The 20,955-nt window shown below is 48.9% G+C and overlaps 26 non-coding genes across 26 annotated transcripts; all 26 read right to left on the bottom strand.

Moving 5' to 3' along the window:
* Positions 1-814: 814 nt before the first annotated feature.
* trnal-caa (transfer RNA leucine (anticodon CAA)) lies at positions 815-925 on the bottom strand. Its single transcript has 2 exons — positions 888-925; positions 815-860 (listed from the first exon to the last, which is right to left on the bottom strand). It is a non-coding gene; the product is annotated as a tRNA-Leu (tRNA).
* A 464-nt stretch (positions 926-1,389) lies between these two features.
* trnak-cuu (transfer RNA lysine (anticodon CUU)) lies at positions 1,390-1,462 on the bottom strand. Its single transcript has one exon. It is a non-coding gene; the product is annotated as a tRNA-Lys (tRNA).
* A 953-nt stretch (positions 1,463-2,415) lies between these two features.
* trnal-caa (transfer RNA leucine (anticodon CAA)) lies at positions 2,416-2,526 on the bottom strand. Its single transcript has 2 exons — positions 2,489-2,526; positions 2,416-2,461 (listed from the first exon to the last, which is right to left on the bottom strand). It is a non-coding gene; the product is annotated as a tRNA-Leu (tRNA).
* A 459-nt stretch (positions 2,527-2,985) lies between these two features.
* Positions 2,986-3,058, bottom strand: trnak-cuu (transfer RNA lysine (anticodon CUU)). The gene has a single exon. It is a non-coding gene; the product is annotated as a tRNA-Lys (tRNA).
* Positions 3,059-4,011: 953 nt separating this feature from the next.
* trnal-caa (transfer RNA leucine (anticodon CAA)) lies at positions 4,012-4,122 on the bottom strand. The gene is made up of 2 exons: positions 4,085-4,122; positions 4,012-4,057 (listed from the first exon to the last, which is right to left on the bottom strand). It is a non-coding gene; the product is annotated as a tRNA-Leu (tRNA).
* A 459-nt stretch (positions 4,123-4,581) lies between these two features.
* trnak-cuu (transfer RNA lysine (anticodon CUU)) lies at positions 4,582-4,654 on the bottom strand. Its single transcript has one exon. It is a non-coding gene; the product is annotated as a tRNA-Lys (tRNA).
* Positions 4,655-5,607: 953 nt separating this feature from the next.
* trnal-caa (transfer RNA leucine (anticodon CAA)) lies at positions 5,608-5,718 on the bottom strand. Its single transcript has 2 exons — positions 5,681-5,718; positions 5,608-5,653 (listed from the first exon to the last, which is right to left on the bottom strand). It is a non-coding gene; the product is annotated as a tRNA-Leu (tRNA).
* Positions 5,719-6,177: 459 nt separating this feature from the next.
* Positions 6,178-6,250, bottom strand: trnak-cuu (transfer RNA lysine (anticodon CUU)). The gene has a single exon. It is a non-coding gene; the product is annotated as a tRNA-Lys (tRNA).
* Positions 6,251-7,192: 942 nt separating this feature from the next.
* trnal-caa (transfer RNA leucine (anticodon CAA)) lies at positions 7,193-7,303 on the bottom strand. Its single transcript has 2 exons — positions 7,266-7,303; positions 7,193-7,238 (listed from the first exon to the last, which is right to left on the bottom strand). It is a non-coding gene; the product is annotated as a tRNA-Leu (tRNA).
* Positions 7,304-7,762: 459 nt separating this feature from the next.
* trnak-cuu (transfer RNA lysine (anticodon CUU)) lies at positions 7,763-7,835 on the bottom strand. Its single transcript has one exon. It is a non-coding gene; the product is annotated as a tRNA-Lys (tRNA).
* Positions 7,836-8,788: 953 nt separating this feature from the next.
* On the bottom strand, positions 8,789-8,899 carry trnal-caa (transfer RNA leucine (anticodon CAA)). Its single transcript has 2 exons — positions 8,862-8,899; positions 8,789-8,834 (listed from the first exon to the last, which is right to left on the bottom strand). It is a non-coding gene; the product is annotated as a tRNA-Leu (tRNA).
* A 459-nt stretch (positions 8,900-9,358) lies between these two features.
* trnak-cuu (transfer RNA lysine (anticodon CUU)) lies at positions 9,359-9,431 on the bottom strand. Its single transcript has one exon. It is a non-coding gene; the product is annotated as a tRNA-Lys (tRNA).
* Positions 9,432-10,377: 946 nt separating this feature from the next.
* On the bottom strand, positions 10,378-10,488 carry trnal-caa (transfer RNA leucine (anticodon CAA)). The gene is made up of 2 exons: positions 10,451-10,488; positions 10,378-10,423 (listed from the first exon to the last, which is right to left on the bottom strand). It is a non-coding gene; the product is annotated as a tRNA-Leu (tRNA).
* A 464-nt stretch (positions 10,489-10,952) lies between these two features.
* On the bottom strand, positions 10,953-11,025 carry trnak-cuu (transfer RNA lysine (anticodon CUU)). Its single transcript has one exon. It is a non-coding gene; the product is annotated as a tRNA-Lys (tRNA).
* A 953-nt stretch (positions 11,026-11,978) lies between these two features.
* On the bottom strand, positions 11,979-12,089 carry trnal-caa (transfer RNA leucine (anticodon CAA)). Its single transcript has 2 exons — positions 12,052-12,089; positions 11,979-12,024 (listed from the first exon to the last, which is right to left on the bottom strand). It is a non-coding gene; the product is annotated as a tRNA-Leu (tRNA).
* A 459-nt stretch (positions 12,090-12,548) lies between these two features.
* Positions 12,549-12,621, bottom strand: trnak-cuu (transfer RNA lysine (anticodon CUU)). Its single transcript has one exon. It is a non-coding gene; the product is annotated as a tRNA-Lys (tRNA).
* A 946-nt stretch (positions 12,622-13,567) lies between these two features.
* trnal-caa (transfer RNA leucine (anticodon CAA)) lies at positions 13,568-13,678 on the bottom strand. Its single transcript has 2 exons — positions 13,641-13,678; positions 13,568-13,613 (listed from the first exon to the last, which is right to left on the bottom strand). It is a non-coding gene; the product is annotated as a tRNA-Leu (tRNA).
* A 464-nt stretch (positions 13,679-14,142) lies between these two features.
* trnak-cuu (transfer RNA lysine (anticodon CUU)) lies at positions 14,143-14,215 on the bottom strand. Its single transcript has one exon. It is a non-coding gene; the product is annotated as a tRNA-Lys (tRNA).
* A 953-nt stretch (positions 14,216-15,168) lies between these two features.
* Positions 15,169-15,279, bottom strand: trnal-caa (transfer RNA leucine (anticodon CAA)). Its single transcript has 2 exons — positions 15,242-15,279; positions 15,169-15,214 (listed from the first exon to the last, which is right to left on the bottom strand). It is a non-coding gene; the product is annotated as a tRNA-Leu (tRNA).
* Positions 15,280-15,743: 464 nt separating this feature from the next.
* trnak-cuu (transfer RNA lysine (anticodon CUU)) lies at positions 15,744-15,816 on the bottom strand. Its single transcript has one exon. It is a non-coding gene; the product is annotated as a tRNA-Lys (tRNA).
* Positions 15,817-16,769: 953 nt separating this feature from the next.
* trnal-caa (transfer RNA leucine (anticodon CAA)) lies at positions 16,770-16,880 on the bottom strand. Its single transcript has 2 exons — positions 16,843-16,880; positions 16,770-16,815 (listed from the first exon to the last, which is right to left on the bottom strand). It is a non-coding gene; the product is annotated as a tRNA-Leu (tRNA).
* A 459-nt stretch (positions 16,881-17,339) lies between these two features.
* Positions 17,340-17,412, bottom strand: trnak-cuu (transfer RNA lysine (anticodon CUU)). Its single transcript has one exon. It is a non-coding gene; the product is annotated as a tRNA-Lys (tRNA).
* Positions 17,413-18,365: 953 nt separating this feature from the next.
* trnal-caa (transfer RNA leucine (anticodon CAA)) lies at positions 18,366-18,476 on the bottom strand. The gene is made up of 2 exons: positions 18,439-18,476; positions 18,366-18,411 (listed from the first exon to the last, which is right to left on the bottom strand). It is a non-coding gene; the product is annotated as a tRNA-Leu (tRNA).
* A 459-nt stretch (positions 18,477-18,935) lies between these two features.
* Positions 18,936-19,008, bottom strand: trnak-cuu (transfer RNA lysine (anticodon CUU)). Its single transcript has one exon. It is a non-coding gene; the product is annotated as a tRNA-Lys (tRNA).
* A 953-nt stretch (positions 19,009-19,961) lies between these two features.
* On the bottom strand, positions 19,962-20,072 carry trnal-caa (transfer RNA leucine (anticodon CAA)). The gene is made up of 2 exons: positions 20,035-20,072; positions 19,962-20,007 (listed from the first exon to the last, which is right to left on the bottom strand). It is a non-coding gene; the product is annotated as a tRNA-Leu (tRNA).
* A 459-nt stretch (positions 20,073-20,531) lies between these two features.
* Positions 20,532-20,604, bottom strand: trnak-cuu (transfer RNA lysine (anticodon CUU)). Its single transcript has one exon. It is a non-coding gene; the product is annotated as a tRNA-Lys (tRNA).
* Positions 20,605-20,955: the final 351 nt, after the last annotated feature.

Below are 20,955 nucleotides of genomic sequence, written 5' to 3'. Positions count from 1 at the left end.
TGCATGCCACACCACGGGGCATGCTCCGATTGAGACGACTGAATGTCTCCCGGGGAATCTTCTCCCCAGATCTGGACCAGGGCATCACTGAGCTCCTGGACAGTCTGAGTTCCAACCTGGTGGTGTCAGATGGACCAAAGCTAAATGCCCCAGGGGTGTTGTATTGAATTTTGGTCAAGTAGGCCAATATAGGGTTGGGGGGTGGGGAGTGTCAGTCAGCGGTATCAGTCCCCACGCAAACTGCCTGCATACTCTTGTCGGATGAGGCCGGGCAGCAGGAAGAAAGCCAGGAGCCATTGCACCAGCGTAGGGTCTGACAGTGGGTCGGAGAATTTCATGCCCATACCTAACTGCACTCATTGTGCCGTTGCCTTGCCTGTAGAGGCCTGTGCATACCTCAGTGCATGTGCCTCTCCAGACCATCACTGACCCACCAGCAAAGCACTCATAATCAAGGATGTTACATTCAGCATAAAGTTCCCCACGACTTCTCGGGAAGCTTTCACATGTGTTATATGTTCTAAGGTTAAATCCGCTGTCCTCTGTGAAAAGCACAGGGTGCCAGTGGTGGAGGTGGCAATTCTGGTATTCCATGACAAATGCCAGATACAAGCGGGATTTCAATTCAGGCTTCCACTTAGAAAGCAGAGCTCTGTCATGTTAACGAAAGCTCTTCACTACAAAAGTTCCTATAAGCTGCAAAGCTGATTTCACAGCAACCCTACAGCTACCTCAACAAGCCGCACTTTGTTGAGTTTAACACACAAAGGTTGATGAAGCTCTTGAAAACATATGTTTAAGTAAAGAAAGTAGATGTCAGGAGTGGGATTTGAACCCACGCCTCCATTTGGAGACCAGAAGTCCCTTTTGTCTGGAAGGAGCCTATCCTTGAGTCTGGCGCCTTAGACCACTCGGCCATCTTGACGAGTTGACCAACCACCTCTTCAAAGTCATCCTGGATGTTCAAATGTCCGAACCACCTCAGCAGGCTCCTTTCGATGTGGAGGAGTTGCAGCTGTAATCTGAGTTCCTCCTGAAATACTAAGCTTGTCATCCAATCTCCGAGGCCGAGCACTGCCACCCGACGGCGAAAACTCATTGCGCTGCTTATATCTGTGAGCTCATGCTTTCATTCACTACCCATAGTTTGTGACCCTAGGTGAGAGTAGGGATGCTGGTAAACCTAGAGTGTTGCTTTTTTGCTAAGCTCTCTTGAAATTTAGTCCAGAATCATCAAATTAAATGGTGGAGATGTGGACTTGTGCAGACACGACAGTGTAACTTTGGTTTCTGTTACCATACATTCATCTTCCTTTGCACAACACGCCATTTGCTGTTCTCTATACACACGTGTTTTCTCTCTTGCGGGCATTTGCACAAAAGTCCCCTCGCCCAACGTGGGGCTCGAACCCACGACCCTGAGATTAAGAGTCTCATGCTCTCCCGACTGAGCTAGCTGGGCTTCTTCAGCAGCAAGGCTTTAAGATAGACACAGGTTCTTATAGCTGGGGGAGGTTGACTAGCATTTCAAGCGCAGGCAAAGAAAGCACAGGCTACTTTCAAGTTTTTCTATCATCCATTCAAGCTCTTATGTCCTTGTATGCATGCCACACCACGGGGCATGCTCCGATTGAGACGACTGAATGTCTCCCGGGGAATCTTCTCCCCAGATCTGGACCAGGGCATCACTGAGCTCCTGGACAGTCTGAGTTCCAACCTGGTGGTGTCAGATGGACCAAAGCTAAATGCCCCAGGGGTGTTGTATTGAATTTTGGTCAAGTAGGCCAATATAGGGTTGGGGGGTGGGGAGTGTCAGTCAGCGGTATCAGTCCCCACGCAAACTGCCTGCATACTCTTGTCGGATGAGGCCGGGCAGCAGGAAGAAAGCCAGGAGCCATTGCACCAGCGTAGGGTCTGACAGTGGGTCGGAGAATTTCATGCCCATACCTAACTGCACTCATTGTGCCGTTGCCTTGCCTGTAGAGGCCTGTGCATACCTCAGTGCATGTGCCTCTCCAGACCATCACTGACCCACCAGCAAAGCACTCATAATCAAGGATGTTACATTCAGCATAAAGTTCCCCACGACTTCTCGGGAAGCTTTCACATGTGTTATATGTTCTAAGGTTAAATCCGCTGTCCTCTGTGAAAAGCACAGGGTGCCAGTGGTGGAGGTGGCAATTCTGGTATTCCATGACAAATGCCAGATACAAGCGGGATTTCAATTCAGGCTTCCACTTAGAAAGCAGAGCTCTGTCATGTTAACGAAAGCTCTTCACTACAAAAGTTCCTATAACCTGCAAAGCTGATTTCACAGCAACCCTACAGCTACCTCAACAAGCCGCACTTTGTTGAGTTTAACACACAAAGGTTGATGAAGCTCTTGAAAACATATGTTTAAGTAAAGAAAGTAGATGTCAGGAGTGGGATTTGAACCCACGCCTCCATTTGGAGACCAGAAGTCCCTTTTGTCTGGAAGGAGCCTATCCTTGAGTCTGGCGCCTTAGACCACTCGGCCATCCTGACGAGTTGACCAACCACCTCTTCAAAGTCATCCTGGATGTTCAAATGTCCGAACCACCTCAGCAGGCTCCTTTCGATGTGGAGGAGTTGCAGCTGTAATCTGAGTTCCTCCTGAAATACTAAGCTTGTCATCCAATCTCCGAGGCCGAGCACTGCCACCCGACGGCGAAAACTCATTGCGCTGCTTATATCTGTGAGCTCATGCTTTCATTCACTACCCATAGTTTGTGACCCTAGGTGAGAGTAGGGATGCTGGTAAACCTAGAGTGTTGCTTTTTTGCTAAGCTCTCTTGAAATTTAGTCCAGAGTCATCAAATGGTGGAGATGTGGACTTGTGCAGACACGACAGTGTAACTTTGGTTTCTGTTACCATACATTCATCTTCCTTTGCACAACACGCCATTTGCTGTTCTCTATACACACGTGTTTTCTCTCTTGCGGGCATTTGCACAAAAGTCCCCTCGCCCAACGTGGGGCTCGAACCCACGACCCTGAGATTAAGAGTCTCATGCTCTCCCGACTGAGCTAGCTGGGCTTCTTCAGCAGTAAGGCTTTAAGATGGACACAGGTTCTTATAGCTGGGGGAGGTTGACTAGCATTTCAAGCGCAGGCAAAGAAAGCACAGGCTACTTTCAAGTTTTTCTATCATCCATTCAAGCTCTTATGTCCTTGTATGCATGCCACACCACGGGGCATGCTCCGATTGAGACGACTGAATGTCTCCCGGGGAATCTTCTCCCCAGATCTGGACCAGGGCATCACTGAGCTCCTGGACAGTCTGAGTTCCAACCTGGTGGTGTCAGATGGACCAAAGCTAAATGCCCCAGGGGTGTTGTATTGAATTTTGGTCAAGTAGGCCAATATAGGGTTGGGGGGTGGGGAGTGTCAGTCAGCGGTATCAGTCCCCACGCAAACTGCCTGCATACTCTTGTCGGATGAGGCCGGGCAGCAGGAAGAAAGCCAGGAGCCATTGCACCAGCGTAGGGTCTGACAGTGGGTCGGAGAATTTCATGCCCATACCTAACTGCACTCATTGTGCCGTTGCCTTGCCTGTAGAGGCCTGTGCATACCTCAGTGCATGTGCCTCTCCAGACCATCACTGACCCACCAGCAAAGCACTCATAATCAAGGATGTTACATTCAGCATAAAGTTCCCCACGACTTCTCGGGAAGCTTTCACATGTGTTATATGTTCTAAGGTTAAATCCGCTGTCCTCTGTGAAAAGCACAGGGTGCCAGTGGTGGAGGTGGCAATTCTGGTATTCCATGACAAATGCCAGATACAAGCGGGATTTCAATTCAGGCTTCCACTTAGAAAGCAGAGCTCTGTCATGTTAACGAAAGCTCTTCACTACAAAAGTTCCTATAAGCTGCAAAGCTGATTTCACAGCAACCCTACAGCTACCTCAACAAGCCGCACTTTGTTGAGTTTAACACACAAAGGTTGATGAAGCTCTTGAAAACATATGTTTAAGTAAAGAAAGTAGATGTGAGGAGTGGGATTTGAACCCACGCCTCCATTTGGAGACCAGAAGTCCCTTTTGTCTGGAAGGAGCCTATCCTTGAGTCTGGCGCCTTAGACCACTCGGCCATCCTGACGAGTTGACCAACCACCTCTTCAAAGTCATCCTGGATGTTCAAATGTCCGAACCACCTCAGCAGGCTCCTTTCGATGTGGAGGAGTTGCAGCTGTAATCTGAGTTCCTCCTGAAATACTAAGCTTGTCATCCAATCTCCGAGGCCGAGCACTGCCACCCGACGGCGAAAACTCATTGCGCTGCTTATATCTGTGAGCTCATGCTTTCATTCACTACCCATAGTTTGTGACCCTAGGTGAGAGTAGGGATGCTGGTAAACCTAGAGTGTTGCTTTTTTGCTAAGCTCTCTTGAAATTTAGTCCAGAATCATCAAATGGTGGAGATGTGGACTTGTGCAGACACGACAGTGGAACTTTGGTTTCTGTTACCATACATTCATCTTCCTTTGCACAACACGCCATTTGCTGTTCTCTATACACACGTGTTTTCTCTCTTGCGGGCATTTGCACAAAAGTCCCCTCGCCCAACGTGGGGCTCGAACCCACGACCCTGAGATTAAGAGTCTCATGCTCTCCCGACTGAGCTAGCTGGGCTTCTTCAGCAGTAAGGCTTTAAGATGGACACAGGTTCTTATAGCTGGGGGAGGTTGACTAGCATTTCAAGCGCAGGCAAAGAAAGCACAGGCTACTTTCAAGTTTTTCTATCATCCATTCAAGCTCTTATGTCCTTGTATGCATGCCACACCACGGGGCATGCTCCGATTGAGACGACTGAATGTCTCCCGGGGAATCTTCTCCCCAGATCTGGACCAGGGCATCACTGAGCTCCTGGACAGTCTGAGTTCCAACCTGGTGGTGTCAGATGGACCAAAGCTAAATGCCCCAGGGGTGTTGTATTGAATTTTGGTCAAGTAGGCCAATATAGGGTTGGGGGGTGGGGAGTGTCAGTCAGCGGTATCAGTCCCCACGCAAACTGCCTGCATACTCTTGTCGGATGAGGCCGGGCAGCAGGAAGAAAGCCAGGAGCCATTGCACCAGCGTAGGGTCTGACAGTGGGTCGGAGAATTTCATGCCCATACCTAACTGCACTCATTGTGCCGTTGCCTTGCCTGTAGAGGCCTGTGCATACCTCAGTGCATGTGCCTCTCCAGACCATCACTGACCCACCAGCAAAGCACTCATAATCAAGGATGTTACATTCAGCATAAAGTTCCCCACGACTTCTCGGGAAGCTTTCACATGTGTTATATGTTCTAAGGTTAAATCCGCTGTCCTCTGTGAAAAGCACAGGGTGCCAGTGGTGGAGGTGGCAATTCTGGTATTCCATGACAAATGCCAGATACAAGCGGGATTTCAATTCAGGCTTCCACTTAGAAAGCAGAGCTCTGTCATGTTAACGAAAGCTCTTCACTACAAAAGTTCCTATAAGCTGCAAAGCTGATTTCACAGCAACCCTACAGCTACCTCAACAAGCCGCACTTTGTTGAGTTTAACACACAAAGGTTGATGAAGCTCTTGAAAACATATGTTTAAGTAAAGAAAGTAGATGTGAGGAGTGGGATTTGAACCCACGCCTCCATTTGGAGACCAGAAGTCCCTTTTGTCTGGAAGGAGCCTATCCTTGAGTCTGGCGCCTTAGACCACTCGGCCATCCTGACGAGTTGACCAACCACCTCTTCAAAGTCATCCTGGATGTTCAAATGTCCGAACCACCTCAGCAGGCTCCTTTCGATGTGGAGGAGTTGCAGCTGTAATCTGAGTTCCTCCTGAAATACTAAGCTTGTCATCCAATCTCCGAGGCCGAGCACTGCCACCCGACGGCGAAAACTCATTGCGCTGCTTATATCTGTGAGCTCATGCTTTCATTCACTACCCATAGTTTGTGACCCTAGGTGAGAGTAGGGATGCTGGTAAACCTAGAGTGTTGCTTTTTTGCTAAGCTCTCTTGAAATTTAGTCCAGAATCATCAAATGGTGGAGATGTGGACTTGTGCAGACACGACAGTGGAACTTTGGTTTCTGTTACCATACATTCATCTTCCTTTGCACAACACGCCATTTGCTGTTCTCTATACACACGTGTTTTCTCTCTTGCGGGCATTTGCACAAAAGTCCCCTCGCCCAACGTGGGGCTCGAACCCACGACCCTGAGATTAAGAGTCTCATGCTCTCCCGACTGAGCTAGCTGGGCTTCTTCAGCAGCAAGGCTTTAAGATGGACACAGGTTCTTATAGCTGGGGGAGGTTGACTAGCATTTCAAGCGCAGGCAAAGAAAGCACAGGCTACTTTCAAGTTTTTCTATCATCCATTCAAGCTCTTATGTCCTTGTATGCATGCCACACCACGGGGCATGCTCCGATTGAGACGACTGAATGTCTCCCAGGGAATCTTCTCCCCAGATCTGGACCAGGGCATCACTGAGCTCCTGGACAGTCTGAGTTCCAACCTGGTGGTGTCAGATGGACCAAAGCTAAATGCCCCAGGGGTGTTGTATTGAATTTTGGTCAAGTAGGCCAATATAGGGTTGGGGGGTGGGGAGTGTCAGTCAGCGGTATCAGTCCCCACGCAAACTGCCTGCATACTCTTGTCGGATGAGGCCGGGCAGCAGGAAGAAAGCCAGGAGCCATTGCACCAGCGTAGGGTCTGACAGTGGGTCGGAGAATTTCATGCCCATACCTAACTGCACTCATTGTGCCGTTGCCTTGCCTGTAGAGGCCTGTGCATACCTCAGTGCATGTGCCTCTCCAGACCATCACTGACCCACCAGCAAAGCACTCATAATCAAGGATGTTACATTCAGCATAAAGTTCCCCACGACTTCTCGGGAAGCTTTCACATGTGTTATATGTTCTAAGGTTAAATCCGCTGTCCTCTGTGAAAAGCACAGGGTGCCAGTGGTGGAGGTGGCAATTCTGGTATTCCATGACAAATGCCAGATACAAGCGGGATTTCAATTCAGGCTTCCACTTAGAAAGCAGAGCTCTGTCATGTTAACGAAAGCTCTTCACTACAAAAGTTCCTATAAGCTGCAAAGCTGATTTCACAGCAACCCCAACAAGCCGCACTTTGTTGAGTTTAACACACAAAGGTTGATGAAGCTCTTGAAAACATATGTTTAAGTAAAGAAAGTAGATGTCAGGAGTGGGATTTGAACCCACGCCTCCATTTGGAGACCAGAAGTCCCTTTTGTCTGGAAGGAGCCTATCCTTGAGTCTGGCGCCTTAGACCACTCGGCCATCCTGACGAGTTGACCAACGACCTCTTCAAAGTCATCCTGGATGTTCAAATGTCCGAACCACCTCAGCAGGCTCCTTTCGATGTGGAGGAGTTGCAGCTGTAATCTGAGTTCCTCCTGAAATACTAAGCTTGTCATCCAATCTCCGAGGCCGAGCACTGCCACCCGACGGCGAAAACTCATTGCGCTGCTTATATCTGTGAGCTCATGCTTTCATTCACTACCCATAGTTTGTGACCCTAGGTGAGAGTAGGGATGCTGGTAAACCTAGAGTGTTGCTTTTTTGCTAAGCTCTCTTGAAATTTAGTCCAGAGTCATCAAATGGTGGAGATGTGGACTTGTGCAGACACGACAGTGGAACTTTGGTTTCTGTTACCATACATTCATCTTCCTTTGCACAACACGCCATTTGCTGTTCTCTATACACACGTGTTTTCTCTCTTGCGGGCATTTGCACAAAAGTCCCCTCGCCCAACGTGGGGCTCGAACCCACGACCCTGAGATTAAGAGTCTCATGCTCTCCCGACTGAGCTAGCTGGGCTTCTTCAGCAGTAAGGCTTTAAGATGGACACAGGTTCTTATAGCTGGGGGAGGTTGACTAGCATTTCAAGCGCAGGCAAAGAAAGCACAGGCTACTTTCAAGTTTTTCTATCATCCATTCAAGCTCTTATGTCCTTGTATGCATGCCACACCACGGGGCATGCTCCGATTGAGACGACTGAATGTCTCCCGGGGAATCTTCTCCCCAGATCTGGACCAGGGCATCACTGAGCTCCTGGACAGTCTGAGTTCCAACCTGGTGGTGTCAGATGGACCAAAGCTAAATGCCCCAGGGGTGTTGTATTGAATTTTGGTCAAGTAGGCCAATATAGGGTTGGGGGGTGGGGAGTGTCAGTCAGCGGTATCAGTCCCCACGCAAACTGCCTGCATACTCTTGTCGGATGAGGCCGGGCAGCAGGAAGAAAGCCAGGAGCCATTGCACCAGCGTAGGGTCTGACAGTGGGTCGGAGAATTTCATGCCCATACCTAACTGCACTCATTGTGCCGTTGCCTTGCCTGTAGAGGCCTGTGCATACCTCAGTGCATGTGCCTCTCCAGACCATCACTGACCCACCAGCAAAGCACTCATAATCAAGGATGTTACATTCAGCATAAAGTTCCCCACGACTTCTCGGGAAGCTTTCACATGTGTTATATGTTCTAAGGTTAAATCCGCTGTCCTCTGTGAAAAGCACAGGGTGCCAGTGGTGGAGGTGGCAATTCTGGTATTCCATGACAAATGCCAGATACAAGCGGGATTTCAATTCAGGCTTCCACTTAGAAAGCAGAGCTCTGTCATGTTAACGAAAGCTCTTCACTACAAAAGTTCCTATAAGCTGCAAAGCTGATTTCACAGCAACCCTACAGCTACCTCAACAAGCCGCACTTTGTTGAGTTTAACACACAAAGGTTGATGAAGCTCTTGAAAACATATGTTTAAGTAAAGAAAGTAGATGTGAGGAGTGGGATTTGAACCCACGCCTCCATTTGGAGACCAGAAGTCCCTTTTGTCTGGAAGGAGCCTATCCTTGAGTCTGGCGCCTTAGACCACTTGGCCATCCTGACGAGTTGACCAACCACCTCTTCAAAGTCATCCTGGATGTTCAAATGTCCGAACCACCTCAGCAGGCTCCTTTCGATGTGGAGGAGTTGCAGCTGTAATCTGAGTTCCTCCTGAAATACTAAGCTTGTCATCCAATCTCCGAGGCCGAGCACTGCCACCCGACGGCGAAAACTCATTGCGCTGCTTATATCTGTGAGCTCATGCTTTCATTCACTACCCATAGTTTGTGACCCTAGGTGAGAGTAGGGATGCTGGTAAACCTAGAGTGTTGCTTTTTTGCTAAGCTCTCTTGAAATTTAGTCCAGAATCATCAAATGGTGGAGATGTGGACTTGTGCAGACACGACAGTGGAACTTTGGTTTCTGTTACCATACATTCATCTTCCTTTGCACAACACGCCATTTGCTGTTCTCTATACACACGTGTTTTCTCTCTTGCGGGCATTTGCACAAAAGTCCCCTCGCCCAACGTGGGGCTCGAACCCACGACCCTGAGATTAAGAGTCTCATGCTCTCCCGACTGAGCTAGCTGGGCTTCTTCAGCAGCAAGGCTTTAAGATGGACACAGGTTCTTATAGCTGGGGGAGGTTGACTAGCATTTCAAGCGCAGGCAAAGAAAGCACAGGCTACTTTCAAGTTTTTCTATCATCCATTCAAGCTCTTATGTCCTTGTATGCATGCCACACCACGGGGCATGCTCCGATTGAGACGACTGAATGTCTCCCGGGGAATCTTCTCCCCAGATCTGGACCAGGGCATCACTGAGCTCCTGGACAGTCTGAGTTCCAACCTGGTGGTGTCAGATGGACCAAAGCTAAATGCCCCAGGGGTGTTGTATTGAATTTTGGTCAAGTAGGCCAATATAGGGTTGGGGGGTGGGGAGTGTCAGTCAGCGGTATCAGTCCCCACGCAAACTGCCTGCATACTCTTGTCGGATGAGGCCGGGCAGCAGGAAGAAAGCCAGGAGCCATTGCACCAGCGTAGGGTCTGACAGTGGGTCGGAGAATTTCATGCCCATACCTAACTGCACTCATTGTGCCGTTGCCTTGCCTGTAGAGGCCTGTGCATACCTCAGTGCATGTGCCTCTCCAGACCATCACTGACCCACCAGCAAAGCACTCATAATCAAGGATGTTACATTCAGCATAAAGTTCCCCACGACTTCTCGGGAAGCTTTCACATGTGTTATATGTTCTAAGGTTAAATCCGCTGTCCTCTGTGAAAAGCACAGGGTGCCAGTGGTGGAGGTGGCAATTCTGGTATTCCATGACAAACGCCAGATACAAGCGGGATTTCAATTCAGGCTTCCACTTAGAGCTCTGTCATGTTAACGAAAGCTCTTCACTACAAAAGTTCCTATAACCTGCAAAGCTGATTTCACAGCAACCCTACAGCTACCTCAACAAGCCGCACTTTGTTGAGTTTAACACACAAAGGTTGATGAAGCTCTTGAAAACATATGTTTAAGTAAAGAAAGTAGATGTCAGGAGTGGGATTTGAACCCACGCCTCCATTTGGAGACCAGAAGTCCCTTTTGTCTGGAAGGAGCCTATCCTTGAGTCTGGCGCCTTAGACCACTCGGCCATCCTGACGAGTTGACCAACCACCTCTTCAAAGTCATCCTGGATGTTCAAATGTCCGAACCACCTCAGCAGGCTCCTTTCGATGTGGAGGAGTTGCAGCTGTAATCTGAGTTCCTCCTGAAATACTAAGCTTGTCATCCAATCTCCGAGGCCGAGCACTGCCACCCGACGGCGAAAACTCATTGCGCTGCTTATATCTGTGAGCTCATGCTTTCATTCACTACCCATAGTTTGTGACCCTAGGTGAGAGTAGGGATGCTGGTAAACCTAGAGTGTTGCTTTTTTGCTAAGCTCTCTTGAAATTTAGTCCAGAATCATCAAATTAAATGGTGGAGATGTGGACTTGTGCAGACACGACAGTGTAACTTTGGTTTCTGTTACCATACATTCATCTTCCTTTGCACAACACGCCATTTGCTGTTCTCTATACACACGTGTTTTCTCTCTTGCGGGCATTTGCACAAAAGTCCCCTCGCCCAACGTGGGGCTCGAACCCACGACCCTGAGATTAAGAGTCTCATGCTCTCCCGACTGAGCTAGCTGGGCTTCTTCAGCAGCAAGGCTTTAAGATGGACACAGGTTCTTATAGCTGGGGGAGGTTGACTAGCATTTCAAGCGCAGGCAAAGAAAGCACAGGCTACTTTCAAGTTTTTCTATCATCCATTCAAGCTCTTATGTCCTTGTATGCATGCCACACCACGGGGCATGCTCCGATTGAGACGACTGAATGTCTCCCGGGGAATCTTCTCCCCAGATCTGGACCAGGGCATCACTGAGCTCCTGGACAGTCTGAGTTCCAACCTGGTGGTGTCAGATGGACCAAAGCTAAATGCCCCAGGGGTGTTGTATTGAATTTTGGTCAAGTAGGCCAATATAGGGTTGGGGGGTGGGGAGTGTCAGTCAGCGGTATCAGTCCCCACGCAAACTGCCTGCATACTCTTGTCGGATGAGGCCGGGCAGCAGGAAGAAAGCCAGGAGCCATTGCACCAGCGTAGGGTCTGACAGTGGGTCGGAGAATTTCATGCCCATACCTAACTGCACTCATTGTGCCATTGCCTTGCCTGTAGAGGCCTGAGCATACCTCAGTGCATGTGCCTCTCCAGACCATCACTGACCCACCAGCAAAGCACTCATAATCAAGGATGTTACATTCAGCATAAAGTTCCCCACGACTTCTCGGGAAGCTTTCACATGTGTTATATGTTCTAAGGTTAAATCCGCTGTCCTCTGTGAAAAGCACAGGGTGCCAGTGGTGGAGGTGGCAATTCTGGTATTCCATGACAAATGCCAGATACAAGCGGGATTTCAATTCAGGCTTCCACTTAGAAAGCAGAGCTCTGTCATGTTAACGAAAGCTCTTCACTACAAAAGTTCCTATAAGCTGCAAAGCTGATTTCACAGCAACCCTACAGCTACCTCAACAAGCCGCACTTTGTTGAGTTTAACACACAAAGGTTGATGAAGCTCTTGAAAACATATGTTTAAGTAAAGAAAGTAGATGTGAGGAGTGGGATTTGAACCCACGCCTCCATTTGGAGACCAGAAGTCCCTTTTGTCTGGAAGGAGCCTATCCTTGAGTCTGGCGCCTTAGACCACTTGGCCATCCTGACGAGTTGACCAACCACCTCTTCAAAGTCATCCTGGATGTTCAAATGTCCGAACCACCTCAGCAGGCTCCTTTCGATGTGGAGGAGTTGCAGCTGTAATCTGAGTTCCTCCTGAAATACTAAGCTTGTCATCCAATCTCCGAGGCCGAGCACTGCCACCCGACGGCGAAAACTCATTGCGCTGCTTATATCTGTGAGCTCATGCTTTCATTCACTACCCATAGTTTGTGACCCTAGGTGAGAGTAGGGATGCTGGTAAACCTAGAGTGTTGCTTTTTTGCTAAGCTCTCTTGAAATTTAGTCCAGAATCATCAAATGGTGGAGATGTGGACTTGTGCAGACACGACAGTGTAACTTTGGTTTCTGTTACCATACATTCATCTTCCTTTGCACAACACGCCATTTGCTGTTCTCTATACACACGTGTTTTCTCTCTTGCGGGCATTTGCACAAAAGTCCCCTCGCCCAACGTGGGGCTCGAACCCACGACCCTGAGATTAAGAGTCTCATGCTCTCCCGACTGAGCTAGCTGGGCTTCTTCAGCAGCAAGGCTTTAAGATGGACACAGGTTCTTATAGCTGGGGGAGGTTGACTAGCATTTCAAGCGCAGGCAAAGAAAGCACAGGCTACTTTCAAGTTTTTCTATCATCCATTCAAGCTCTTATGTCCTTGTATGCATGCCACACCACGGGGCATGCTCCGATTGAGACGACTGAATGTCTCCCGGGGAATCTTCTCCCCAGATCTGGACCAGGGCATCACTGAGCTCCTGGACAGTCTGAGTTCCAACCTGGTGGTGTCAGATGGACCAAAGCTAAATGCCCCAGGGGTGTTGTATTGAATTTTGGTCAAGTAGGCCAATATAGGGTTGGGGGGTGGGGAGTGTCAGTCAGCGGTATCAGTCCCCACGCAAACTGCCTGCATACTCTTGTCGGATGAGGCCGGGCAGCAGGAAGAAAGCCAGGAGCCATTGCACCAGCGTAGGGTCTGACAGTGGGTCGGAGAATTTCATGCCCATACCTAACTGCACTCATTGTGCCGTTGCCTTGCCTGTAGAGGCCTGTGCATACCTCAGTGCATGTGCCTCTCCAGACCATCACTGACCCACCAGCAAAGCACTCATAATCAAGGATGTTACATTCAGCATAAAGTTCCCCACGACTTCTCGGGAAGCTTTCACATGTGTTATATGTTCTAAGGTTAAATCCGCTGTCCTCTGTGAAAAGCACAGGGTGCCAGTGGTGGAGGTGGCAATTCTGGTATTCCATGACAAACGCCAGATACAAGCGGGATTTCAATTCAGGCTTCCACTTAGAGCTCTGTCATGTTAACGAAAGCTCTTCACTACAAAAGTTCCTATAACCTGCAAAGCTGATTTCACAGCAACCCTACAGCTACCTCAACAAGCCGCACTTTGTTGAGTTTAACACACAAAGGTTGATGAAGCTCTTGAAAACATATGTTTAAGTAAAGAAAGTAGATGTCAGGAGTGGGATTTGAACCCACGCCTCCATTTGGAGACCAGAAGTCCCTTTTGTCTGGAAGGAGCCTATCCTTGAGTCTGGCGCCTTAGACCACTCGGCCATCCTGACGAGTTGACCAACCACCTCTTCAAAGTCATCCTGGATGTTCAAATGTCCGAACCACCTCAGCAGGCTCCTTTCGATGTGGAGGAGTTGCAGCTGTAATCTGAGTTCCTCCTGAAATACTAAGCTTGTCATCCAATCTCCGAGGCCGAGCACTGCCACCCGACGGCGAAAACTCATTGCGCTGCTTATATCTGTGAGCTCATGCTTTCATTCACTACCCATAGTTTGTGACCCTAGGTGAGAGTAGGGATGCTGGTAAACCTAGAGTGTTGCTTTTTTGCTAAGCTCTCTTGAAATTTAGTCCAGAATCATCAAATTAAATGGTGGAGATGTGGACTTGTGCAGACACGACAGTGTAACTTTGGTTTCTGTTACCATACATTCATCTTCCTTTGCACAACACGCCATTTGCTGTTCTCTATACACACGTGTTTTCTCTCTTGCGGGCATTTGCACAAAAGTCCCCTCGCCCAACGTGGGGCTCGAACCCACGACCCTGAGATTAAGAGTCTCATGCTCTCCCGACTGAGCTAGCTGGGCTTCTTCAGCAGCAAGGCTTTAAGATGGACACAGGTTCTTATAGCTGGGGGAGGTTGACTAGCATTTCAAGCGCAGGCAAAGAAAGCACAGGCTACTTTCAAGTTTTTCTATCATCCATTCAAGCTCTTATGTCCTTGTATGCATGCCACACCACGGGGCATGCTCCGATTGAGACGACTGAATGTCTCCCGGGGAATCTTCTCCCCAGATCTGGACCAGGGCATCACTGAGCTCCTGGACAGTCTGAGTTCCAACCTGGTGGTGTCAGATGGACCAAAGCTAAATGCCCCAGGGGTGTTGTATTGAATTTTGGTCAAGTAGGCCAATATAGGGTTGGGGGGTGGGGAGTGTCAGTCAGCGGTATCAGTCCCCACGCAAACTGCCTGCATACTCTTGTCGGATGAGGCCGGGCAGCAGGAAGAAAGCCAGGAGCCATTGCACCAGCGTAGGGTCTGACAGTGGGTCGGAGAATTTCATGCCCATACCTAACTGCACTCATTGTGCCATTGCCTTGCCTGTAGAGGCCTGAGCATACCTCAGTGCATGTGCCTCTCCAGACCATCACTGACCCACCAGCAAAGCACTCATAATCAAGGATGTTACATTCAGCATAAAGTTCCCCACGACTTCTCGGGAAGCTTTCACATGTGTTATATGTTCTAAGGTTAAATCCGCTGTCCTCTGTGAAAAGCACAGGGTGCCAGTGGTGGAGGTGGCAATTCTGGTATTCCATGACAAATGCCAGATACAAGCGGGATTTCAATTCAGGCTTCCACTTAGAAAGCAGAGCTCTGTCATGTTAACGAAAGCTCTTCACTACAAAAGTTCCTATAAGCTGCAAAGCTGATTTCACAGCAACCCTACAGCTACCTCAACAAGCCGCACTTTGTTGAGTTTAACACACAAAGGTTGATGAAGCTCTTGAAAACATATGTTTAAGTAAAGAAAGTAGATGTCAGGAGTGGGATTTGAACCCACGCCTCCATTTGGAGACCAGAAGTCCCTTTTGTCTGGAAGGAGCCTATCCTTGAGTCTGGCGCCTTAGACCACTCGGCCATCCTGACGAGTTGACCAACCACCTCTTCAAAGTCATCCTGGATGTTCAAATGTCCGAACCACCTCAGCAGGCTCCTTTCGATGTGGAGGAGTTGCAGCTGTAATCTGAGATCCTCCTGAAATACTAAGCTTGTCATCCAATCTCCGAGGCCGAGCACTGCCACCCGACGGCGAAAACTCATTGCGCTGCTTATATCTGTGAGCTCATGCTTTCATTCACTACCCATAGTTTGTGACCCTAGGTGAGAGTAGGGATGCAGGTAAACCTAGAGTGTTGCTTTTTTGCTAAGCTCTCTTGAAATTTAGTCCAGAATCATCAAATTAAATGGTGGAGATGTGGACTTGTGCAGACACGACAGTGTAACTTTGGTTTCTGTTACCATACATTCATCTTCCTTTGCACAACACGCCATTTGCTGTTCTCTATACACACGTGTTTTCTCTCTTGCGGGCATTTGCACAAAAGTCCCCTCGCCCAACGTGGGGCTCGAACCCACGACCCTGAGATTAAGAGTCTCATGCTCTCCCGACTGAGCTAGCTGGGCTTCTTCAGCAGCAAGGCTTTAAGATGGACACAGGTTCTTATAGCTGGGGGAGGTTGACTAGCATTTCAAGCGCAGGCAAAGAAAGCACAGGCTACTTTCAAGTTTTTCTATCATCCATTCAAGCTCTTATGTCCTTGTATGCATGCCACACCACGGGGCATGCTCCGATTGAGACGACTGAATGTCTCCCGGGGAATCTTCTCCCCAGATCTGGACCAGGGCATCACTGAGCTCCTGGACAGTCTGAGTTCCAACCTGGTGGTGTCAGATGGACCAAAGCTAAATGCCCCAGGGGTGTTGTATTGAATTTTGGTCAAGTAGGCCAATATAGGGTTGGGGGGTGGGGAGTGTCAGTCAGCGGTATCAGTCCCCACGCAAACTGCCTGCATACTCTTGTCGGATGAGGCCGGGCAGCAGGAAGAAAGCCAGGAGCCATTGCACCAGCGTAGGGTCTGACAGTGGGTCGGAGAATTTCATGCCCATACCTAACTGCACTCATTGTGCCGTTGCCTTGCCTGTAGAGGCCTGTGCATACCTCAGTGCATGTGCCTCTCCAGACCATCACTGACCCACCAGCAAAGCACTCATAATCAAGGATGTTACATTCAGCATAAAGTTCCCCACGACTTCTCGGGAAGCTTTCACATGTGTTATATGTTCTAAGGTTAAATCCGCTGTCCTCTGTGAAAAGCACAGGGTGCCAGTGGTGGAGGTGGCAATTCTGGTATTCCATGACAAATGCCAGATACAAGCGGGATTTCAATTCAGGCTTCCACTTAGAAAGCAGAGCTCTGTCATGTTAACGAAAGCTCTTCACTACAAAAGTTCCTATAAGCTGCAAAGCTGATTTCACAGCAACCCTACAGCTACCTCAACAAGCCACACTTTGTTGAGTTTAACACACAAAGGTTGATGAAGCTCTTGAAAACATATGTTTAAGTAAAGAAAGTAGATGTCAGGAGTGGGATTTGAACCCACGCCTCCATTTGGAGACCAGAAGTCCCTTTTGTCTGGAAGGAGCCTATCCTTGAGTCTGGCGCCTTAGACCACTCGGCCATCCTGACGAGTTGACCAACCACCTCTTCAAAGTCATCCTGGATGTTCAAATGTCCGAACCACCTCAGCAGGCTCCTTTCGATGTGGAGGAGTTGCAGCTGTAATCTGAGTTCCTCCTGAAATACTAAGCTTGTCATCCAATCTCCGAGGCCGAGCACTGCCACCCGATGGCGAAAACTCATTGCGCTGCTTATATCTGTGAGCTCATGCTTTCATTCACTACCCATAGTTTGTGACCCTAGGTGAGAGTAGGGATGCTGGTAAACCTAGAGTGTTGCTTTTTTGCTAAGCTCTCTTGAAATTTAGTCCAGAATCATCAAATGGTGGAGATGTGGACTTGTGCAGACACGACAGTGTAACTTTGGTTTCTGTTACCATACATTCATCTTCCTTTGCACAACACGCCATTTGCTGTTCTCTATACACACGTGTTTTCTCTCTTGCGGGCATTTGCACAAAAGTCCCCTCGCCCAACGTGGGGCTCGAACCCACGACCCTGAGATTAAGAGTCTCATGCTCTCCCGACTGAGCTAGCTGGGCTTCTTCAGCAGCAAGGCTTTAAGATGGACACAGGTTCTTATAGCTGGGGGAGGTTGACTAGCATTTCAAGCGCAGGCAAAGAAAGCACAGGCTACTTTCAAGTTTTTCTATCATCCATTCAAGCTCTTATGTCCTTGTATGCATGCCACACCACGGGGCATGCTCCGATTGAGACGACTGAATGTCTCCCGGGGAATCTTCTCCCCAGATCTGGACCAGGGCATCACTGAGCTCCTGGACAGTCTGAGTTCCAACCTGGTGGTGTCAGATGGACCAAAGCTAAATGCCCCAGGGGTGTTGTATTGAATTTTGGTCAAGTAGGCCAATATAGGGTTGGGGGGTGGGGAGTGTCAGTCAGCGGTATCAGTCCCCACGCAAACTGCCTGCATACTCTTGTCGGATGAGGCCGGGCAGCAGGAAGAAAGCCAGGAGCCATTGCACCAGCGTAGGGTCTGACAGTGGGTCGGAGAATTTCATGCCCATACCTAACTGCACTCATTGTGCCGTTGCCTTGCCTGTAGAGGCCTGTGCATACCTCAGTGCATGTGCCTCTCCAGACCATCACTGACCCACCAGCAAAGCACTCATAATCAAGGATGTTACATTCAGCATAAAGTTCCCCACGACTTCTCGGGAAGCTTTCACATGTGTTATATGTTCTAAGGTTAAATCCGCTGTCCTCTGTGAAAAGCACAGGGTGCCAGTGGTGGAGGTGGCAATTCTGGTATTCCATGACAAATGCCAGATACAAGCGGGATTTCAATTCAGGCTTCCACTTAGAAAGCAGAGCTCTGTCATGTTAACGAAAGCTCTTCACTACAAAAGTTCCTATAAGCTGCAAAGCTGATTTCACAGCAACCCTACAGCTACCTCAACAAGCCACACTTTGTTGAGTTTAACACACAAAGGTTGATGAAGCTCTTGAAAACATATGTTTAAGTAAAGAAAGTAGATGTCAGGAGTGGGATTTGAACCCACGCCTCCATTTGGAGACCAGAAGTCCCTTTTGTCTGGAAGGAGCCTATCCTTGAGTCTGGCGCCTTAGACCACTCGGCCATCCTGACGAGTTGACCAACCACCTCTTCAAAGTCATCCTGGATGTTCAAATGTCCGAACCACCTCAGCAGGCTCCTTTCGATGTGGAGGAGTTGCAGCTGTAATCTGAGTTCCTCCTGAAATACTAAGCTTGTCATCCAATCTCCGAGGCCGAGCACTGCCACCCGATGGCGAAAACTCATTGCGCTGCTTATATCTGTGAGCTCATGCTTTCATTCACTACCCATAGTTTGTGACCCTAGGTGAGAGTAGGGATGCTGGTAAACCTAGAGTGTTGCTTTTTTGCTAAGCTCTCTTGAAATTTAGTCCAGAATCATCAAATGGTGGAGATGTGGACTTGTGCAGACACGACAGTGTAACTTTGGTTTCTGTTACCATACATTCATCTTCCTTTGCACAACACGCCATTTGCTGTTCTCTATACACACGTGTTTTCTCTCTTGCGGGCATTTGCACAAAAGTCCCCTCGCCCAACGTGGGGCTCGAACCCACGACCCTGAGATTAAGAGTCTCATGCTCTCCCGACTGAGCTAGCTGGGCTTCTTCAGCAGCAAGGCTTTAAGATGGACACAGGTTCTTATAGCTGGGGGAGGTTGACTAGCATTTCAAGCGCAGGCAAAGAAAGCACAGGCTACTTTCAAGTTTTTCTATCATCCATTCAAGCTCTTATGTCCTTGTATGCATGCCACACCACGGGGCATGCTCCGATTGAGACGACTGAATGTCTCCCGGGGAATCTTCTCCCCAGATCTGGACCAGGGCATCACTGAGCTCCTGGACAGTCTGAGTTCCAACCTGGTGGTGTCAGATGGACCAAAGCTAAATGCCCCAGGGGTGTTGTATTGAATTTTGGTCAAGTAGGCCAATATAGGGTTGGGGGGTGGGGAGTGTCAGTCAGCGGTATCAGTCCCCACGCAAACTGCCTGCATACTCTTGTCGGATGAGGCCGGGCAGCAGGAAGAAAGCCAGGAGCCATTGCACCAGCGTAGGGTCTGACAGTGGGTCGGAGAATTTCATGCCCATACCTAACTGCACTCATTGTGCCGTTGCCTTGCCTGTAGAGGCCTGTGCATACCTCAGTGCATGTGCCTCTCCAGACCATCACTGACCCACCAGCAAAGCACTCATAATCAAGGATGTTACATTCAGCATAAAGTTCCCCACGACTTCTCGGGAAGCTTTCACATGTGTTATATGTTCTAAGGTTAAATCCGCTGTCCTCTGTGAAAAGCACAGGGTGCCAGTGGTGGAGGTGGCAATTCTGGTATTCCATGACAAATGCCAGATACAAGCGGGATTTCAATTCAGGCTTCCACTTAGAAAGCAGAGCTCTGTCATGTTAACGAAAGCTCTTCACTACAAAAGTTCCTATAAGCTGCAAAGCTGATTTCACAGCAACCCTACAGCTACCTCAACAAGCCACACTTTGTTGAGTTTAACACACAAAGGTTGATGAAGCTCTTGAAAACATATGTTTAAGTAAAGAAAGTAGATGTCAGGAGTGGGATTTGAACCCACGCCTCCATTTGGAGACCAGAAGTCCCTTTTGTCTGGAAGGAGCCTATCCTTGAGTCTGGCGCCTTAGACCACTCGGCCATCCTGACGAGTTGACCAACCACCTCTTCAAAGTCATCCTGGATGTTCAAATGTCCGAACCACCTCAGCAGGCTCCTTTCGAAGTGGAGGAGTTGCAGCTGTAATCTGAGTTCCTCCTGAAATACTAAGCTTGTCATCCAATCTCCGAGGCCGAGCACTGCCACCCGATGGCGAAAACTCATTGCGCTGCTTATATCTGTGAGCTCATGCTTTCATTCACTACCCATAGTTTGTGACCCTAGGTGAGAGTAGGGATGCTGGTAAACCTAGAGTGTTGCTTTTTTGCTAAGCTCTCTTGAAATTTAGTCCAGAATCATCAAATGGTGGAGATGTGGACTTGTGCAGACACGACAGTGTAACTTTGGTTTCTGTTACCATACATTCATCTTCCTTTGCACAACACGCCATTTGCTGTTCTCTATACACACGTGTTTTCTCTCTTGCGGGCATTTGCACAAAAGTCCCCTCGCCCAACGTGGGGCTCGAACCCACGACCCTGAGATTAAGAGTCTCATGCTCTCCCGACTGAGCTAGCTGGGCTTCTTCAGCAGCAAGGCTTTAAGATGGACACAGGTTCTTATAGCTGGGGGAGGTTGACTAGCATTTCAAGCGCAGGCAAAGAAAGCACAGGCTACTTTCAAGTTTTTCTATCATCCATTCAAGCTCTTATGTCCTTGTATGCATGCCACACCACGGGGCATGCTCCGATTGAGACGACTGAATGTCTCCCGGGGAATCTTCTCCCCAGATCTGGACCAGGGCATCACTGAGCTCCTGGACAGTCTGAGTTCCAACCTGGTGGTGTCAGATGGACCAAAGCTAAATGCCCCAGGGGTGTTGTATTGAATTTTGGTCAAGTAGGCCAATATAGGGTTGGGGGGTGGGGAGTGT

Source organism: Rhamphochromis longiceps, linkage group LG22, assembly GCF_057381845.1.
Source record: "Rhamphochromis longiceps isolate RC_006_pf linkage group LG22, R_longiceps_female_GT1.1, whole genome shotgun sequence".
In the NCBI taxonomy this organism is placed as follows: Eukaryota; Metazoa; Chordata; class Actinopteri; order Cichliformes; family Cichlidae; genus Rhamphochromis; species Rhamphochromis longiceps.
This window is presented reverse-complemented; position numbering and strand designations above follow the sequence as displayed.